Genomic DNA, 19,023 nt, shown 5'->3' with positions numbered 1-19,023 from the left:
AGCCACAGTGGTCAGGTATTCTGCCGCTGTGTACTCTCTGTGTAGGGCCAAATAGCATTCTAGTTTGCTCTGTTTTTTTGTTAATTCTTTCCAATGTGTCAAGTAATTATCTTTTTGTTTTCTCATGATTTGGTTGGATCTAATTGTGCTGCTGTCCTGTGGCTCTGTAGGGTGTGTTTGTGTTTGTGAACAGAGCCCCAGGACCAGCTTGCTTAGGGGACTCTTCTCCAGGTTCATCTCTCTGTAGGTGATGGCTTTGTTGTGGAAGGTTTGGGAATCGCTTCCTTTTAGGTGGTTATAGACTTGAACGGCTCTTTTCTGGATGTTGATAATTAGTGGGTATCGGCCTAATTCTGCTCTGCATGCATTATTTGGTGTTCTACGTTGTACACGGAGGATATTTTTGCAGAATTCTGCGTGCAGAGTCTCAATTTGGTGTTTGTCCCATTTTGTGAAGTCTTGGTTGGTGAGCGGACCCTAGACCTCACAACCATAAAGGGCAATGGGCTCTATGACTGATTCAAGTATTTTTAGCCAAATCCTAATTGGTATGTTGAAATTTATGTTCCTTTTGATGGCATAGAATGCCCTTCTTGCCTTGTCTCTCAGATCGTTCACAGCTTTGTGGAAGTTACCTGTGGCGCTGATGTTTAGGCCAAGGTATGTATAGTTTTTTGTGTGCTCTAGGGCAACAGTGTCTAGATGGAATTTGTATTTGTGGTCCTGGTGACTCTCTCACTCTCTTCTCTGGGCTCCTGGCTGAATGCTGAAGACTTCCTTTCACAACAGAACAGAAATGGTGGCATCACTTGAAACACCTGAGAGGGATACACCCACACTGTGTTGCGCTCAACAGAAATATTGAATAGTTGAAGAGTAGTGGCCCCTTAAACCAAAATCTGACTGTTCAACCAAAAACCACATCTAGATTTGGATCCAAACTGACACTGTTCGAACGTAGTGCTGTGTCAGTCCAGTGTCAATCCGCTGTGGTTGTATTGTAGTGATGCCCAGGGCACTGTCTTGGTGGTCCTGTTCTGGCTCCCTGTGACGGGAGGATGAGACAGATGTGGTTTTTATGTCTCTGTCGGACTCGGTTAGGAATAATGGCGTGTGTTTCTGTGTTTGTGCACGGCGGAATGTACTGTAACGGCATGTTTGTGTGTTTAGACACCAGCAAAGTGGAACAGTTTGTTTCTGTGTCTGGTATGATGGCCTGAGGGGGGTTCTGTGTGTGTGTGTGTGAGTGAGGAGACCTGTGTGTGTGTGGACATCAGAGTTGGTAGACACATATTTATTCATATCTGCGTGTAAGCCTGTTTTACCCTGCAGCATTCAAAGTTTATACTGTCCATAGCTTCTAATTGTCTGAGCTACTGTCCAGTCCATACAGTAGTATATAGATGAATACACAACCTTAACACACACTTTAACCTGTTCTAGTCTGCAGATGGATGAATAGAAGCTAGCCTACCGCCACCTGTCTCTGTTTAACCTCTCACCCTTAGGCTCCAGGCCTGACTCAACGATTCCATAGTGTGATAGCTGGCCTGATGAATGGATCACAGTAGGATGTATTGATGGGCTGACCCATGAGGGCATCTCTTCAATGACCTATATGAGTAGCCAGCCTGGTTCTGACCTATTTTAATGTGAAAGGAAACTCCTTTTGGCCTCATCACATGCTTTTTGTAGATTCTGTTTGACTTTCTCCAATCCAGAGCCACAGATTTACGGTGTATTCATTTTTTTTACTGTTGTAATTTTTTTAAACAAAATCCTGTATATGAGCTGGGTGCTGCACACCAATGACACTATTTGAAATCTTACAGAGCACTTTTTCCATGTGCTGTATTTGATCTTCTACTCCCTGCTGTTTGCATGGCTTCTCCTGGCCTAGCCTGGGTACCCGACTGTCTGCATTCCACACTATTACTCTGTTGTTGTGTCAATGTCACGTACACTAAAGCAGAACACACTGGAACTCTTGAGATTACTGCGACTACTCTTTAGTATAACAGACACAGGAAATGGACTGGTTCCCCTTTATCAGTAAGTCATAATGTTGACTTCTCAGGGTTTTATTAAGCTACATTTTGTACACGCACACACACACAACCCCTGGTCTCCTGTGTGGGGTGGATGCCCCTGTATCCCCTAGCGTCCCAAGGAGTTTACTCTTCCTGTCCTGATGCTGACCGGGCTGGAGCTGACAGCAGACAGGGAGCAGGGGATTGTGGGTAGCAGGGCTCCCAGGGGTGGTGCATGGTTGGCCCACTGCCACCAGAGCAGCAGGGGTGGGGAGGGGGGTATCTGACAGGGTTGAGATGGGGTGGAGGTAGAGGGGGGTAGATCCAGTTGAATGCACCTTCCACATGACAGAGTGTGTTTGGGAGGAGGACTGTGGAGGGGAAGTGGTGGTTGTTGTAGAGGGATGGGTTTCAGTATAGTGTAGGTTTAGGAGTGGGTTGATTTGGGCTGAGGAGAGGAATGGGGGGAGTAGGATTAGAAGAGAGGGGGCATGGGGTTAGTGCAACTGTGTTAGTTTAGATTCTGTGACATCAGTGTGTGTGTGTGTGTGTGTGTGTTCTCTATGTATCCCACTCAGTGGTGCAGTGACCTCAACCACCACCTGCAAAAACAGACTGCAGCCGCAGATGAGAGGTGTGCGTGTGTGTGTGTGTGCGTGTGCACATCAAGTTCCCATGTTGGGATGAACCTGGAACTAAACCTCCCTGAAGCACACAGAATAATAATACATTTTTCAGGATCCTGGTTAGCTGGCAGCACTGATCTACTGTCTGTCAGTCTCATCTTTATCGATATGATAATGGTTACCCCTGCTCCGATTCTAAGAATAGATATGTGTGTGTGTGTGTTTGGCTCGGGCACTCACTGTCTCACACACACACACACACACACACACACACACACACACACACACACACACACACACACACACACACACACACCAAAAAAGAGAAGAGAAGAGCAGAAACAGAAATACTCTGGCTCTAGGTTGGTCAGGATAAGTCATATGATATTTTTATTCGACTCTTGTCAGGTCTAGAGTGAATCAACTGGTCACAGTGTGTCTTTGTGACGATGTACATGCAGCTCTCTCACACGGGATAGAGATTGTGTGTGTCTTCTCTCTGAGGTAGTCCAGAGTGATTTTATTCCGTGACTGTGTGGTCTCGTCTCTCTGTAGGAGTGAAGTCTATTTCTGTTCTCTTTGTCTGACATTAAGTAGAGTCAGGTTGTGGGAAGTACTGTGACAACTTCACACAGCTATGCCTGTGTGTGAGGCAACTTCTCTTGACACTTCTACACACACTCTGTATTATCGCATCCCATTCACCTTTGTCTCTCCATCTAAACACCTCTTTTTCTTCTCTATCAGACATCCATCTTCTCCATCACTCTCTCTCTCTGCTGCTTACTCTTTCACCTCTTCTATTGTCCCTCCTTTTTTGACCTTTCTCTCTCTCTCTCTCGCTCTCTCTCGGTTTTTCTCTCTCTGTCACTCTCTCATAATAAAGAAGGGAGATGGATGATGAGAATCTGACAACCCACCTCACTGCTCAGAGATACCGTCTCTCTTCCTCCCCTTATATGTCTCCCTGTTTCTCTGATCTGGTTACCACAGGAGACTGACAACCCCCAGTGTTTCCTGCAGCCAATCAGATCAGAATATATTCTGTGAGGAAAGGAGTTCCTTCCCCTTTCCACTTATTGAGCTTCTCTGTTGCAAGCCAGATGTTTTCTAGAGGGCAGAACAGAGGGGAGCTAAAGGTATTGAACTGTGTGGTGTATCTACCTGTCTTCCGAGTCTTAGCCTCCCTGCTGAGCCCTGCTCTTAACACACTGCAGGGCTACAGTGACAGGGGCACAGTGACAGGGGCACAAATATGGTGCTGTGGGTCTGCTCCATGGAGAGGCCTGATTCATGTCCATTTGCAGAGGAGTGTCTGACACGAGAGCAGTGTGTGTGACATACGAGAGCAATGAGCAGCCGGGGCCTTAGTCTCACACACACACACACACACACACACACACACACACACACACACACACACACACACACACACACACACACACACACACACACACACACACACAGAGAGCAATATTAGAGCTCTCATCTTTTACCACCTATGGCTCCTTGGGCGTAACAGCACTATATTGGTTTAGCTGTACTTTAGTGTGTGTCTGGTCTGGGAGTCTCTACTCTTCTATCATCTGTAGCCCCATGCCTCTATTCTACAATTTATCTCTGTATTACAGGGCCTGTCTATGAGCTTTTCTCCTGTCCTTTATCCTCCATAGGCCCACACCAGGGATGCGGCAAAAATGGCCCTCTATTCCCTATGTAGTGCCCTACTTTTGACCAGAGCCCATTTCTGGTCTAAAGTAGTGCACTACATAACAAATAGGTTGTGGATTTGGGACACAGGCCATGTGAAGTATGGAGCTGTTCCATTTCTAGATCTGTTTCTGTGCTACATGGTCAGTCTAGTGTCTGAGGTTTTCTCTGCGTGGGTAGCCTATCACGTCTGTGGCCCGGTTGACTGTGGCCCGGTTGACTGTGGCCAGGTTGACTGTGTCTGCTGTGTTCAGTAGTGTGTGTGTGTGTGTGTGTGTGTGTGTGTGTGTGTGTGTGTGTGTGTGTGTGCGTGGCTGCTGCTGTATTCAATTCTTTTTTTGTTTGTGTGTGTGTCTGCTCCCATTGTGTGTAGGCAGTCTATTTAACTTGATGAGCCAGGCTTTGTATTAGGCAGGTTAAGCTGCAGGGGGAATTTTGTAACAGTTGACCGGTTCCACTGAGTCATTTGTGTGGAGGAGAGAGCGGAAAAGAGCGCGAAGGGAGGGAGGGAGTAGGGGCACAAGTGGTTTGGGGTGAAAGATGAGTGCAGATGAAAAGTGATGGAGGGGAAAAGAAAGAGAGAACAACAGCTGGAAGAGCCAGAGGGAGCAGAGATGACACTTCCCATCCTTCCTTCTCTCCCTCCCTCCTTCATTCCTTCCCTCCTTCCTTGTCCTTCATCCATGGGCCCTGAGCCTGTCTGTAGTGTATAGCCCCACTCCTCATTATGCTCTCTCAACCTTAAAGGTCACAGGCATGGTGGGATGGAGGAGGGCTTTTAAAATGCAACAAGAAAAGCTCCTTTATGTAACTGCTGCTGGAGCTTTTGTCAGGGAGTTGTGTGTCTTTGTCAGGGAGTTGTGTGTCTTTGCCAGGGAGTTGTGTGTCTTTGCCAGGGAGTTGTGTGTCTTTGCCAGGGAGTTGTGTGTCTTTGCCAGGGAGTTGTGTGTCTTTGTCAGGGGGTTGTGTGTCTTTGTCAGGGGGTTGTGTGTCTTTGTCAGAGGGTTGTGTGTCTTTGCCAGGGGGTTGTGTGTCTTTGCCAGGGAGTTGTGTGTCTTTGTCAGGGGGTTGTGTGTCTTTGTCAGGGGGTTGTGTGTCTTTGCCAGGGAGTTGTGTGACTTTGCCAGGGAGTTGTGTGTCTTTGCCAGGGAGTTGTGTGTCTTTGCCAGGGAGTTGTGTGTCTTTGCCAGGGGTTGTGTGTCTTTGTCAGGGAGTTGTGTGTCTTTGCCAGGGGGTTGTGTGTCTTTGTCAGGGGGTTGTGTGTCTTTGTCAGGGAGTTGTGTGTGTGTGTGTGCGTTGATACTACTGTGTTGAACTCTCTGCTGACATCATCTAATATCCAGAGACTAGTTTCACTGGGCTCTCTGCAACTTGAGGTGCTGTACAGTAACCAGGCCTATAGCCTGTCTGAGGCTACGTCTCCATGCCTGTCCCCTATAGCTCTGGCTGTCCTGTCCACCCTGTCCCCTATTGCCTCTGTCTCCTTCACTGACTCCCCCCTCCTCTCCCTATCCACCCTCTTCTCTTCTCTCCCTCCTCACTCCAACCCTCCTGTCTCTATTTGTGGTAGTAATGTTTTTGTACAGTGATGACAACCAGGGTCATAGCTAGCCTGCCACCACGTCCAGTGGTGGAGCTGTGAGACACACACACACACACACACACACACTGGTGTTTGGTGACATTTTACAGCAAAATGATTCATCAGTGTTGACATTCAGCCTTATGAATAATATTCATGATCCATACAGCAGAGGCATGTTACACACGAGTGTACACACACACACACACACACACGCGCGCGCGTCTGCAGGCGGTGGGGAGAGCATGTCACAGCCAAGACGTCACGCACACACAGAATGCATTTACCCAAGTTACTGGTCACTAGAGATGTTCTTCCACTATACAATGGATAGACGACTGTAGATCTGTCGTCCGATAGATGAATAATTAGTCTCGTATAACCTTTGTTCTCTTTCATTCTGAAAGACTTTACCCCCCCCCCCCCCCCAGTGTTTTGTTTAATTCAGATTTTTAATCAGCCGGACATTTCGGAATTTTTATTTCAGTCATATTTTTCATCTGTTTTCAGTAACACACTTTTCCTTCAGGCATTGGACCTGTGTGAATCTGGTAACATGAGTCATTTTTGAAAGGAGCTAGAGGTTTGGTGCGTTAAAGAGAGAATGAGTTGGAGTGAGTGAAGATAATGAGATGATGGGCATTGGGGCAGGTGAACATTCCTTGGTGTCATATAGCAGAGGGTGAAGGGAGAGTGTCTTTCTGCCAAACGGGTTGGTGACAGTGGACACTGTTGTCTATGGCGTGTATGCTAAGTCAACCAGACTAATATTGCTTAATGGTCTACTGACTGGTGTGTTTCAGAGGAAGTGGTTGAGCTTTTATCTTGGCTAGTGAGTCAGACAGTCGGATTCCTGTCACTCTGGCTACCTGGCTGCTGCTACCTGCTAGACAGTTCTGTCACCTGCTAGACAGTTCTGTCACCTGCTAGACAGTTCTGTCACCTGCTAGACAGTTCTGTCACCTGCTAGACTGTTCTGTCACCTGCTAGACTGTTCTGTCACCTGCTAGACTGTTCTGTCACCTGCTAGACTGTTCTGTCACCTGCTAGACTGTTCTGTCACCTGCTAGACTGTTCTGTCACCTGCTAGACTGTTCTGTCATCTGCTAGACTGTTCTGTCACCTGCTAGACAGTTCTGCTAGACAGTTCTGCTAGACAGTTCTGCTAGACAGTTCTGCTAGACAGTTCTGCTAGACTGTTCTGTCACCTGCTAGACTGTTCTGTCACCTGCTAGACTGTTCTGCTAGACTGTTCTGCTAGACTGTTCTGCTAGACTGTTCTGTCACCTGCTAGACTGTTCTGTCACCTGCTAGACTGTTCTGTCACCTGCTAGACTGTTCTGTCACCTGCTAGACTGTTCTGTCACCTGCTAGACCGTTGTCACCTGCTAGACCGTTGTGTCACCTGCTAGACCGTTGTGTCACCTGCTAGACCGTTGTGTCACCTGCTAGACCGTTGTGTCACCTGCTAGACCGTTGTGTCACCTGCTAGACCGTTGTGTCACCTGCTAGACCGTTGTGTCACCTGCTAGACCGTTGTGTCACCTGCTAGACCGTTGTGTCACCTGCTAGACCGTTCTGTCACCTGCTAGACCGTTGTGTCACCTGCTAGACCGTTCTGTCACCTAGAGGAAACACTGATGGTCCTGATACAGGTGTCTCAGAGACCAGTGTGTATTGTTCACCTCCTGTTGAGCTGGTAGAGCAGAGACAGAGGGACCAGATACAAGTCTAACAGGTGTGTCTGTGTCTAGAAGAAAGATGGGTATGTGTCACCTAGAGTAGACGCACATCTATCTGATACACATCTATCTGATACCGCTGTGTGTGTCGCCTGCAGGAAGTGTTGAACATCAACAAGCCATTAATAGATTACACAGAGAACAATACCAATATCTGCTCCTGTTCAAGTGACTGCTACTGTGTACACAGCAGGGTTGGGATCAATTCAGTTTCAATGCAGTCAATCCAGGAAGTGAACTGAAATTCAAGAACTGCAAACGTCTCATAGAAAGTAAATGGAAACTTTTCAATGATTGAATTGAAATGGAAGTTACCTCAACCCTGGTACACAGACCAAAAGAAAGTTGAGCGTTGTGAGATGTTGAGAACAGACAGAATACCGGCCCAGGCGAAGACAGTTGGAGTGGAAAGGAAGCCACTGCCCATCTAGGTGTGTAATAACTGCCTCATCCTTCACAATGAGTAGCCTCCATTCCCATAGCAGCAGATCAAAAACACTCACATCATCTCTGTTCCATCCGTCTGACTCTGTGTTGTTACACAGGTACCTTTCTTCCCCACACACACACCTGTCTCTCCCTGTGTGTGTTCCCTCTCCTCTCGCCGTGTCTAACGCGGTCTGACACACACTTGTGCAGTAGCGTACACACACACTAACTACTTCAGGAGGATTGGACTGGTGTAAAGCTGGCAAGAAATCAATCCTCTCTCCCTCTTCTCCCTTCTTCCACTCTTCTGTCCTCTGAGCTCTGTATTAAATATGTAGAGGCCTGTGCTGTGCTGGGTGTTTTAAGGGCTAGTGTAGTGTCTCCTCAGGGAACACTGATATGACTCTCATCAACACCGCTCTGAATGACGTGTGTGTGTGTGTGTGTACATAAGCACTTACAATGAGGATTGTAGTGTGTTACTGTACACACACACACACACACACACACAATGACTTGGTGTGCTCTGGTGAACACTTAAATTGACTGGCATGCACTCACACACACTGACTAGTGTCTACAGTACAATGATCATAATGTGAAAAACATCCAGCAGTGTTGTAGTTTGACACACTTAAACCTGTGCACCTGGCACCCACTACCGTACTCCGTTCAAAGGCACTTCAATATTTTGTCTTGCTCATTCACCCTCTGAATGACATGTGTCTCGAGGCTTAAAATCCTTCTTTAACCTGTCTCCTCCACTTCATCTGCGCTGATTTCAATAAGTGACCACCGATTTCACCTGGATTCAGCTGGTCGGTCTGTCATGGAAAGAGCGGGTGTTCCTAATGTGTTGTACACTCTGTGTATGTGTGTCTTTCTGTGCTGTGTTGACTGTCATGTTGAGTGTCATTGTAACGCGCAGCCAGTGTTTGTGTCATGCCTTTCACACAGGGCTGGCCTGCTGTTCCACACTGCACCAAGTGTCCTTCACTGCTACCTATTGATTACCTCACACTGTGCTCCTCGCCCACTGAAATGTATTTATGTCCACTCACCCACTTTATACTTTGCTGTTGCTATTGAACTGTCTATCTCTGACACACACACACACACACACTGAGAGGTGGGAGAGATGGAGGAGCACAATATAGCTAACTGTATATTGAGATTCGGATGAATTGTGACATAAAAATGATTATCTGAGAGAGACAGACTTGATGCAGTGTGTTAGATGCTGTAGGAAGGATCATTATGTGCTCATGGGCTCGTCTGTCTGGAGGATATTGTCGGTAAGGCCTTTTGATGCATGTACAGCAGTTTGATATTCTTCATCTGTGCGGGGGTGGGTGTGCATGTGTACATGTGAATATTAGCATCCATATGCATACATTGTGTGTGTCAGCCTGTATGATTGTGTTTTTGTAACACTAAATGTGTGCATGCATTTGTAGTGTGTAATGTTAGTGTTAAGGACAGACGCTGTGAAGAGCACATCTATAGCAACACCATAGTATGTGGTAATGAGTTCCGTCACAGGAGGCTGCTGAGGGGGCTCATAATAATGGCCGGAACGGAGCAAATGGAATGGCATCAAACAACAGGAGACCATGTGTTTGATACCATTCCACTGATTCCGCTCCAGTCATTACCACGAGCCTGTTCTCCCCAATGAAGGTGCCACCAACCTCCCGTGACTTCCATGTATGATCAGCACAAGGCTCCCACAACCTCGAACACCTCCCAGGGAACACAGTAGATGTGAGAGGAACTATATATAACGGTGGTTCTGGTTTGCATTGTGATTCCACAACCATATGCCCACAGGCCCATTTAGATGTCCATGCAAATAACGAGTGCATACTTGAATGTGAATGTTACTTGCGCTGTAACCCTGCATAATCAACAACAAACTAAACCTAGTCACGGTAGCTCGCCACATAACGATAAGTCCTTTTTTTTCGACATACATATTCTTACCCTCATTGCCTATTCTATTCCATTGTTTATATGCCCAATAGTTTACCATGGCAGAGGAGAATTGTCTTAATGAGAGTTTAAATCTGAATACAGAGCTAGAGCCGGGCCTGTGCCGTTCTGGCTGTGCAGATTCTCTTGAGGGGCATTGGCTGAAAGGGGGAGAGAATGCAACTGGAGAGCGGGGCCATTACGGCTCCCCGTTCTGTTAATCAGTCTCTTATTCGCGGTAATCTACTGGACAGCGGGGCCATTACGGCTCCCCGTTCTGTTAATCGGTCTCTTATTCGCGGTAGTCTACTGGAGAGCGGGGCCATTACGGCTCACGTTCTGTTAATCGGTCTCTTATTCGCGGTAGTCTACTGGAGAGCGGGGCCATTACTCTTATTCGGAGTCTACTGGAGAGCGGGGCCATTACGGCTCCCCGTTCTGTTAATCGGTCTCTTATTCGCGGTAGTCTACTGGAGAGCGGGGCCATTACGGCTCACGTTCTGTTAATCGGTCTCTTATTCGCGGTAGTGTACTGGAGAGCGGGGCCATTACGGCTCACGTTCTGTTAATCGGTCTCTTATTCGCGGTAGTCTACTGGAGAGCGGGGCCATTACGGCTCCCGTTCTGTTAATCGGTCTCTTATTCGCGGTAGTCTACTGGAGAGCGGGGCCATTACGGCTCCCGTTCTGTTAATCGGTCTCTTATTCGCGGTAGTCTACTGGAGAGCGGGGCCATTACGGCTCCCGTTCTGTTAATCGGTCTCTTATTCGCGGTAGTCTACTGGAGAGCGGGGCCATTACGGCTCCCGTTCTGTTAATCGGTCTCTTATTCGCGGTAGTCTACTGGAGAGCGGGGCCATTAGTCCCCGTTCTGTTAATCGGTCTCTTATTCGCGGTAGTCTACTGGAGAGCGGGGCCATTACGGCTCCCGTTCTGTTAATCGGTCTCTTATTCGCGGTAGTCTACTGGAGAGCGGGGCCATTACGGCTCCCGTTCTGTTAATCGGTCTCTTATTCGCGGTAGTCTACTGGAGAGCGGGGCCATTACGGCTCCCGTTCTGTTAATCGGTCTCTTATTCGCGGTAGTCTACTGGAGAGCGGGGCCATTACGGCCTAATCGGTCTCTTCTTCGCGGTAGTCTACTGGAGAGCGGGGCCATTACGGCCCCCGTTCTGTTAATCGGTCTCTTATTCGCGGGGCCATTACGGCTCCCGTTCTGTTAATCGGTCTCTTATTCGCGGTAGTCTACTGGAGAGCGGGGCCATTAGGCTCCCGTTCTGTTAATCGGTCTCTTATTCGCGGTAGTCTACTGGAGAGCGGGGCCATTACGGCTCCCGTTCTGTTAATCGGTCTCTTATTCGCGGTAGTCTACTGGAGAGCGGGGCCATTCGGCTCCCGTTCTGTTAATCGGTCTCTTATTCGCGGTAGTCTACTGGAGAGCGGGGCCATTACGGCTCCCGTTCTGTTAATCGGTCTCTTATTCGCGGTAGTCTACTGGAGAGCGGGGCCATCGGCTCCCGTTCTGTTAATCGGTCTCTTATTCGCGGTAGTCTACTGGAGAGCGGGGCCATTACGGCTCCCGTTCTGTTAATCGGTCTCTTATTCGCGGTAGTCTACTGGAGAGCGGGGCCATTACGGCTCCCGTTCTGTTAATCGGTCTCTTATTCGCGGTAGTCTACTGGAGAGCGGGGCCATTACGGCTCCCGTTCTGTTAATCGGTCTCTTATTCGCGGTAGTCTACTGGAGAGCGGGGCCATTACGGCTCCCGTTCTGTTAATCGGTCTCTTATTCGCGGTAGTCTACTGGAGAGCGGGGCCATTACGGCTCTTATTCGTTCTGTTAATCGTCTCTTATTCGCGGTAGTCTACTGGAGAGCGGGGCCATTACGGCTCCGTTCTGTTAATCGGTCTCTTATTCGCGGTAGTCTACTGGAGAGCGGGGCCATTACGGCTCCCGTTCTGTTAATCGGTCTCTTATTCGCGGTAGTCTACTGGAGAGCGGGGCCATTACGGCTCCCGTTCTGTTAATCGGTCTCTTCTTCGCGGTAGTCTACTGGAGAGCGGGGCCATTACGGCTCCCGTTCTGTTAATCGTTCTGTTCTACTGGAGAGCGGGGCCATTATCCCGTTCTGTTAATCGGTCTCTTATTCGCGGTAGTCTACTGGAGAGCGGGGCCATTACGGCTCCCGTTCTGTTAATCGGTCTCTTATTCGCGGTAGTCTACTGGAGAGCGGGGCCATTACGGCTCCCGTTCTGTTAATCGGTCTCTTATTCGCGGTAGTCTACTGGAGAGCGGGGCCATTACGGCTCCCGTTCTGTTAATCGGTCTCTTATTCGCGGTAGTCTACTGGAGAGCGGGGCCATTACGGCTCCCGTTCTGTTAATCGGTCTCTTATTCGCGGTAGTCTACTGGAGAGCGGGGCCATTACGGCTCCCGTTCTGTTAATCGGTCTCTTATTCGCGGTAGTCTCTTCATTACGGCTCCCGCTGTTAATCGTAGTCTACTGGAGAGCGGGGCCATTACGGCTCCCGTTCTGTTAATCGGTCTCTTATTCGCGGTAGTCTACTGGAGAGCGGGGCCATTACGGCTCCCCGTTCTGTTAATCGGTCTCTTATTCGCGGTAGTCTACTGGAGAGCGGGGCCATTACGGCTCCCCGTTCTGTTAATCGGTCTCTTATTCGCGGTAGTCTACTGGAGAGCGGGGCCATTACGGCTCCCGTTCTGTTAATCGGTCTCTTCTTCGCGGTAGTCTACTGGAGAGCGGGGCCATTACGGCTCCCGTTCTGTTAATCGGTCTCTTATTCGCGGTAGTCTACTGGAGAGCGGGGCCATTACGGCTCCCGTTCTGTTAATCGGTCTCTTATTCGCGGTAGTCTACTGGAGGGGCCATTACGGCTCCCGGGGCCTACTGGATTACGGCTCCGTTCTGTTAATCGGTCTCTTATTCGCGGTAGTCTACTGGAGAGCGGGGCCATTACGGCTCCCTGTTCTGTTAATCTACTGGAGAGAGCGGGGCCATTACGGCTCCCGTTCTGTTAATCTCTCTTATTCGCGGTAGTCTACGGGGCCATGGCTCCCGTTAGAGTCGGGGCCATTACGGCTCCCGTTCTGTTAATCGGTCTCTTATTCGCAGTAGTCTACTGGAGGCTGTTAATCGGTCTCTTATTCGCAGTAGTCTACTGGAGCCTCCTGCTGTGGCCGAGAGGATACATCTCAGTAGTCTGAAGTCATCTCTCTTTCCTCCATCTCTACTGACATTGAACAAATATAGCTATAAGTGATATTAAATTCTAGCAAGGCATCCTCCTCTATTGCTTTGACCTAACACAGCCTAACCTGAGACCAGCACAGATTCCATTTCAGAACATCTCTTTTTATGTGTTAGTAGAGGAAACCGTAGTGGAAATGTTCATTTGTCTCACCTCAATCCCCTCTCAGTAGGAGGCTGCGCTCTGGGCTGGGATCCCTCTGTGCATGGCGGAGTAGTGCTCCAGTAGTTAATGAAGTGGATGTTCTCCCAGGCAGAAGGTCACAGGGCAGGTAAACAGACCAATGGGTGACAGACCAGGCCCCAGGGAAGAGGGGGGGAGGTTAGGGACAGTTGACATTATGACGTACTAGCTAACTGAGGTGACCTGGGTTCTTATAGTACAACTCCTAGTTATCCGGTCTGGACTGTGTGTGTGTGTGCCTTGTTATGGACCTGCCAGCTGCAACCTGTGTATGTTCTCTCTGCTGCTGGGATGAACAGTTATTTGGTGTGGTTGTGGGTTGGGGTGTGTTGCCTTTGGACTACTACAGCCTGCCTAGTCCTATTCCTACCCCTTTTGGTCCTTTCTAATCCGGACTGGACAGCTACATTTGGCTAATGCAGCAGGCCGTCTGGACCCAGCCACCGCTGTGGCAGTGTAAAGTGGACTGTAAATATTGACGCAGAGACAGCGAGAGGGGAGCCGTGACCTTGTCAGAGAGAGAGGGTATGAGGGAGAGAGAGAGAGATCCTGCCTTCTCCCAGGGCGCCTGTCGGTGCCTTAATGCACCATGGCAGGGAGCACACTCTCCCTGCAGAGAGAGGAACGTCAAACACTCACACACCCACACACAATTGTATGCATACACACTGTCTTTCCTGCTGTTACACACACACACATACACAGGCTTGGTGTCCCTGACATCCGTTTAATCCCAGACAGTGTAAATGCATGGGGCCAGCTCTGGAGTCACCCTAGATGAATACTGGGCCTGTCTGACAGACTAGAGCTTCAGTACAGCACCAGGCCCAGGCAGGCAGCCAACAGTAGTCCATGTGGTGGTGGTTATATTGTGTAGTGTGTGTTATTGTTAGCAGCAGTAATATAAGACGAGCATACTTGAAGAGGCAGTTCCCAAAGTGATCTGAATTCCTCTCCATCACCCCGTCTCTCCCATTCGTCCTCTCTTCTATCACTGTATGCCCTTGTCCTTATCTACCCCCCCCCCCCCCGTACACCTCCAATATGTGTGATTATGTATGCGGCGCCTGGTTACCAGGATACAGGGTCGCTAGGGAGCGAGGTGTGTGTGTGTTGGGCTGGATGGATGTTGGTAATGTAACACTGTTAAGCCTTTAGGATCTAAGGGCTAGACTTCTCCTCTCCCTGACTGAGCAATGGGATTACTTCAGCTCTCTCTTCATCCTCATCTCTATCAGTGCTGATCAATCCGTCGAGACCTAATAGGTAACCCCATCATCTGGGGTCAATGGAACCGTGTTTGTCTCATGTGTCTGTTGATGCTCAAAACTTAAGTCAACAAAAATACAATACAGGTGGATTTTATGATCAGCAACAATTGGATTGTTTGGCCAATGATGAATGACCCTTTAATCTGTTTGGGTCAATTACTTTTATAGCTGAGGTATAATACATTTGTAGCTCCGGGAGCGGAGGTGTGTGTGGTGTGTGTGTGTGTGTGTGTGTGTGAGGTCAGGGAGGGTAATAAAACAGGCTTATCTCTGCTCATTAGGAGATTAAAGATGCAGAGCTGGAGACGCTACAGATTTGAGCTGCCATATTAAGGAGAGATAAACGAGCGTTTCCCAAACGAAGGCAGCAGGATGGGAGAGGGGAGAGGCAGGGATAAGTGCAGCTCAGCCAGCCGAGGTCACATGAGTCATATGGGCAAGTAGGCTGGGGAAGCATGTTAAGAGGTAGACCTGTATCACCGAGAGAGGCGGGCGGGCGGGCCGCACCGAGAGAGGCGGACGGGCCCCACGGCGAGAGAGGCGGACGGGCCCCACGGCGAGAGAGGCGGACGGGCCCCACGGCGAGAGAGGCGGGCGGGCCCCACGGCGAGAGAGGCGGGCGGGTGGCCCCACGGCGAGAGAGGCGGGCGGGCGTGCGGGCCCCACGGCGAGAGAGGCGGGCGGGCGTGCGGGCCCCACGGCGAGAGATGCGGGCGGATGGGCGGGCCCCACGGCGAGAGAGGCGGGCGGGCCCCACGGCGAGAGAGGCATTGTTAAAAGGCCGCACGGAGAGAGAGGCGGGCGGGCCGGCGGAACGGAGAGAGAGGCGGGCGGGCCGGCGGCACAGAGAGAGAGGCGGGCCAGAGATAGAGAGAGAGAGGGGGGCGGCAGAGAGAGAGAGAGAGAGAGAGAGGGAGGCGGCAAGGAGAGAGAGAGAGGGGAGCGGCAGAGAGAGAGAGAGAGAGAGGGAGGCGGCACGGAGAGAGAGAGAGGGAGGCGGCAGAGAGAGAGAGAGAGGGAGGCGGCACGGAGAGAGAGAGAGGAGGCGGCAGAGAGAGAGAGAGAGAGGGAGGCGGCACGGAGAGAGAGAGAGGGAGGCGGCAGAGAGAGAGACGGCAGAGAGAGAGAGAGAGAGGGAGGTGGCACGGAGAGAGAGAGGGAGCCGGGCCGGCCGGCGGCACGGAGAGAGAGAGCCGGGCGGGCCGGCGGCACGGAGAGAGAGAGGGAGGCGGGCGGGCCGGCCGGCGGCACGGAGAGAGAGAGGGAGGCGGGCGGCACGGAGAGAGGGAGGCGGGCGGGCCGGCGGCACGGAGAGAGAGGCGGGCCAGAGAGAGAGAGAGAGAGGTCGGCACGGAGAGAGAGCGAGAGGGAGGCGGGCCGGCGGGCCGGCGGGAAACTGAGAGCGAGGGAGGCGGGCGAGCCGGCGGCACGGAGAGAGAGAGCCGGCGGGCCGGCGGCACGGAGAGAGAGAGAGAGAGAGGGGAGGCGGGCGGGCCGGCGGCACAGAGAGAGAGAGAGAGGGGGGGGCGGGCCGGAGAGAGAGAGAGCGGGGCGGGGCCGGCGGCACGGAGAGGGAGAGAGGCGGCGGGCGGCGGCACGGAGAGGGAGAGAGAGGGGCGGGCCGACGGCACGGAGAGAGAGAGAGCGGGCGGGCCGGCGGCACAGAGAGAGGCGGGCGGGCCGGCGGCACGGAGAGAGAGAGAGAGAGAGAGAGACGGCGGCGGGCACTGAGAGAGGGAGAGAGGCGGGCGGGCGGCACGGAGAGAGGCGGGCGGGCGGGCGGCACGGAGAGAGGCGGGCGGGCCGGCGGCACGGAGAGAGGCGGGCGGGCGGGCGGCACGGAGAGAGGCGGGCGGCACGGAGAGAGAGAGAGAGGCGGGCGGCACGGAGAGAGAGAGAGGGAGGCGGGCGGGCCGGCGGCACGGAGAGAGAGGGAGGCGGGGCGGGCCGGCGGCATGGAGAGAGAGAGAGAGGCGGGCGGCACGGAGAGAGAGGGAGGCGGGCGGGCCGGCGGCACGGAGAGAGAGGGGGCGGGCGGGCCGGCGGCACGGAGAGAGGGAGGCGGGCGGGCCGGCGGCACGGAGAGAGAGGGAGGCGGGCGGGCCGGCGGCACGGAGAGAGAGGGAGGCGGGCGGGCCGGCGGCACGGAGAGCGAGGGAGGCGGGCGGGCCGGCGGCATGGAGAGAGAGAGCCAGGCAGGCCATACGGAGAGAGAGAGGCAGAGAGAGGCTGGCAGCACAGAGAGAGGGGCAGGCAACACGGAGAGAGAGAGAGCGGGGCAGGCTGCACGGAGAAGCACGAACTCGCTTTCCTAATCAGCCAGCGATCACCTGGAGGCCGCTTAATTATGCACCAGCTATCTTATGCAGCAGTGCTCTAGTGTTGTAGAACTTTGGCAGTATTTTTAAGAATATTTTAAAACTCTAGCAGTATTTTAGACCATACCTCACATTGAGAAAACAGGTAGAATTCTTGAGAATACACCGACTGGCTAAACCCTGTCTCAATCTGTGGATGGGGGTGTGAGGGAGGGTATGGGGGTGTGAGTGAGTGGGATGAAGGGTATGGGGGTGTGAGTGAGTGAGTGAGTGAGTGGGAAGGGGTTTGAGTGAGTGAGTGAGTGGGTATGGGTGTGCAGCACACCACAGATAATTGTGGGTGTGTATAAATGTTAGTGTGAGTGACTGGGATATTGGATAGTATACAAGTTGGTCCTGCCATCTGGACTCTGCTTTGTGTGTGTGTGTATATGTGTGTGCGCGCGCGCACATTTACGGAGCCCAGCCCGTCCTTGTCGGAGGGCAGGGGAGCACGGCGCCAGCTAAGAGAGACAGCGGGCATGCTCGGGCTGTCTGGGAGATTTCATTAGAATGAGACATGGCTGGCATCCACCACAGATACAGAGGGCATGATCTCTATTCACCACTGCTGGAGTCGTCACTCAGACAGCGGCTGCATCTCAATACTCCAAAGTGGCATCCTCTCCTTTATCTGAACTGATCTGAAAAGAAAGTACCCTAATAAATTATGCTTACCAGATAAAGCTGTCACCGGCCCAGTTTATTCCCTATCAGTAAAAAGAAAAGGAGGTGAGGGGAGGAAATCACTTTGGCCTATAGAGTTTTATGGAGAGAGGGAGGAAAAGTTTCAGGTTTCATTAGTCGTATGTACAGGTAACATGGTATGCTGTACATCATCCAACTAAATTGTTACTTGCAGGTTCCTTCTTGACAATGCAACAACAATAAGAAATAAAATATAAGAATAGGAACATAAAGTAAATGGCTCAGTAGAAATAGAATAAACATTTTAGCATCGGTATAATACAGGAAGGCACAATTTATAGTACAATATTCACCCATGTATCAGGGAAGGGGGGGATTGGAGGACAAGTGAGGATAACAAAAGATGGGGATGGTTGAGTTAAGATGGAGCAAGAAAGCACTATAGACAAAAATGGAGCATGGATATAGCCAGATACAAAGTTGACGACCATGGGAGTGATGAAGAGCAAAGGGAGGATGGAACAGAGGAAATGAAGATTATTAGTACTTCAGAGCGGTGTTATGGAGACACAGCACCACCATGTGGACAACATGTGGTATTACACCATAATCACCAAGTAACACTCCCTTATAAGTCCTATAACTGGACTACTGCCATGTTGTAAATCTTTCTGTCTCATAAGACCTATTAAACTAGACACATTAAACATGTTCTGAACAATAAATACTTTATAAATGTCAGGGTAAACTACTCTTGAGATCATTTTAAGAAATTGTAATTTATTATTGACTGTTTTAGTTAGTATTAGTGGGAAACCAAAGCGTTTGTATTTTATTTACATGTTGTGGTCTAATTGAAAACAACTGCTTTTTACATGCGAAAAGGTCATTGGATGCTCCATTGTTTACATTACAGAGCGTTGCTATAAGGTCATCAGTACCACAGCCATAATTATAAGCCTAACAACATTCAATCAGGGGACAACCAATTACTTTCCCTGTGTAACTCTCCTCCAATTAGCTGAGCTCCTCATTGCCATTTAACACTCCCTCATTAGCATAATCCCCTGTGCAATGATGGGGAGAATAATGAGATGGGTCACACTGTGTGTTTGTGTACTCCTGTCTTGTGTATAATCCTATTGTTAGTATTGGTACTAGTGGTCATGGTTCATTAGAGGAAGGTACTACAGTCACTACGTCGTAT

At 50.6% G+C, this 19,023-nt stretch overlaps 1 protein-coding gene across 2 annotated transcripts in view; it reads left to right on the top strand.

Annotated features, from left to right (window-relative positions):
• Window positions 1-19,023, top strand: part of LOC135520362 (nectin-2-like) — an 81,835-nt gene that overhangs the window by 59,690 nt on the left and 3,122 nt on the right. The window lies entirely within an intron of this gene.

The sequence above is a fragment of the Oncorhynchus masou genome, chromosome 29, assembly GCF_036934945.1.
Source record: "Oncorhynchus masou masou isolate Uvic2021 chromosome 29, UVic_Omas_1.1, whole genome shotgun sequence".
Classification (NCBI taxonomy): domain Eukaryota; kingdom Metazoa; phylum Chordata; class Actinopteri; order Salmoniformes; family Salmonidae; genus Oncorhynchus; species Oncorhynchus masou.
This window is presented reverse-complemented; position numbering and strand designations above follow the sequence as displayed.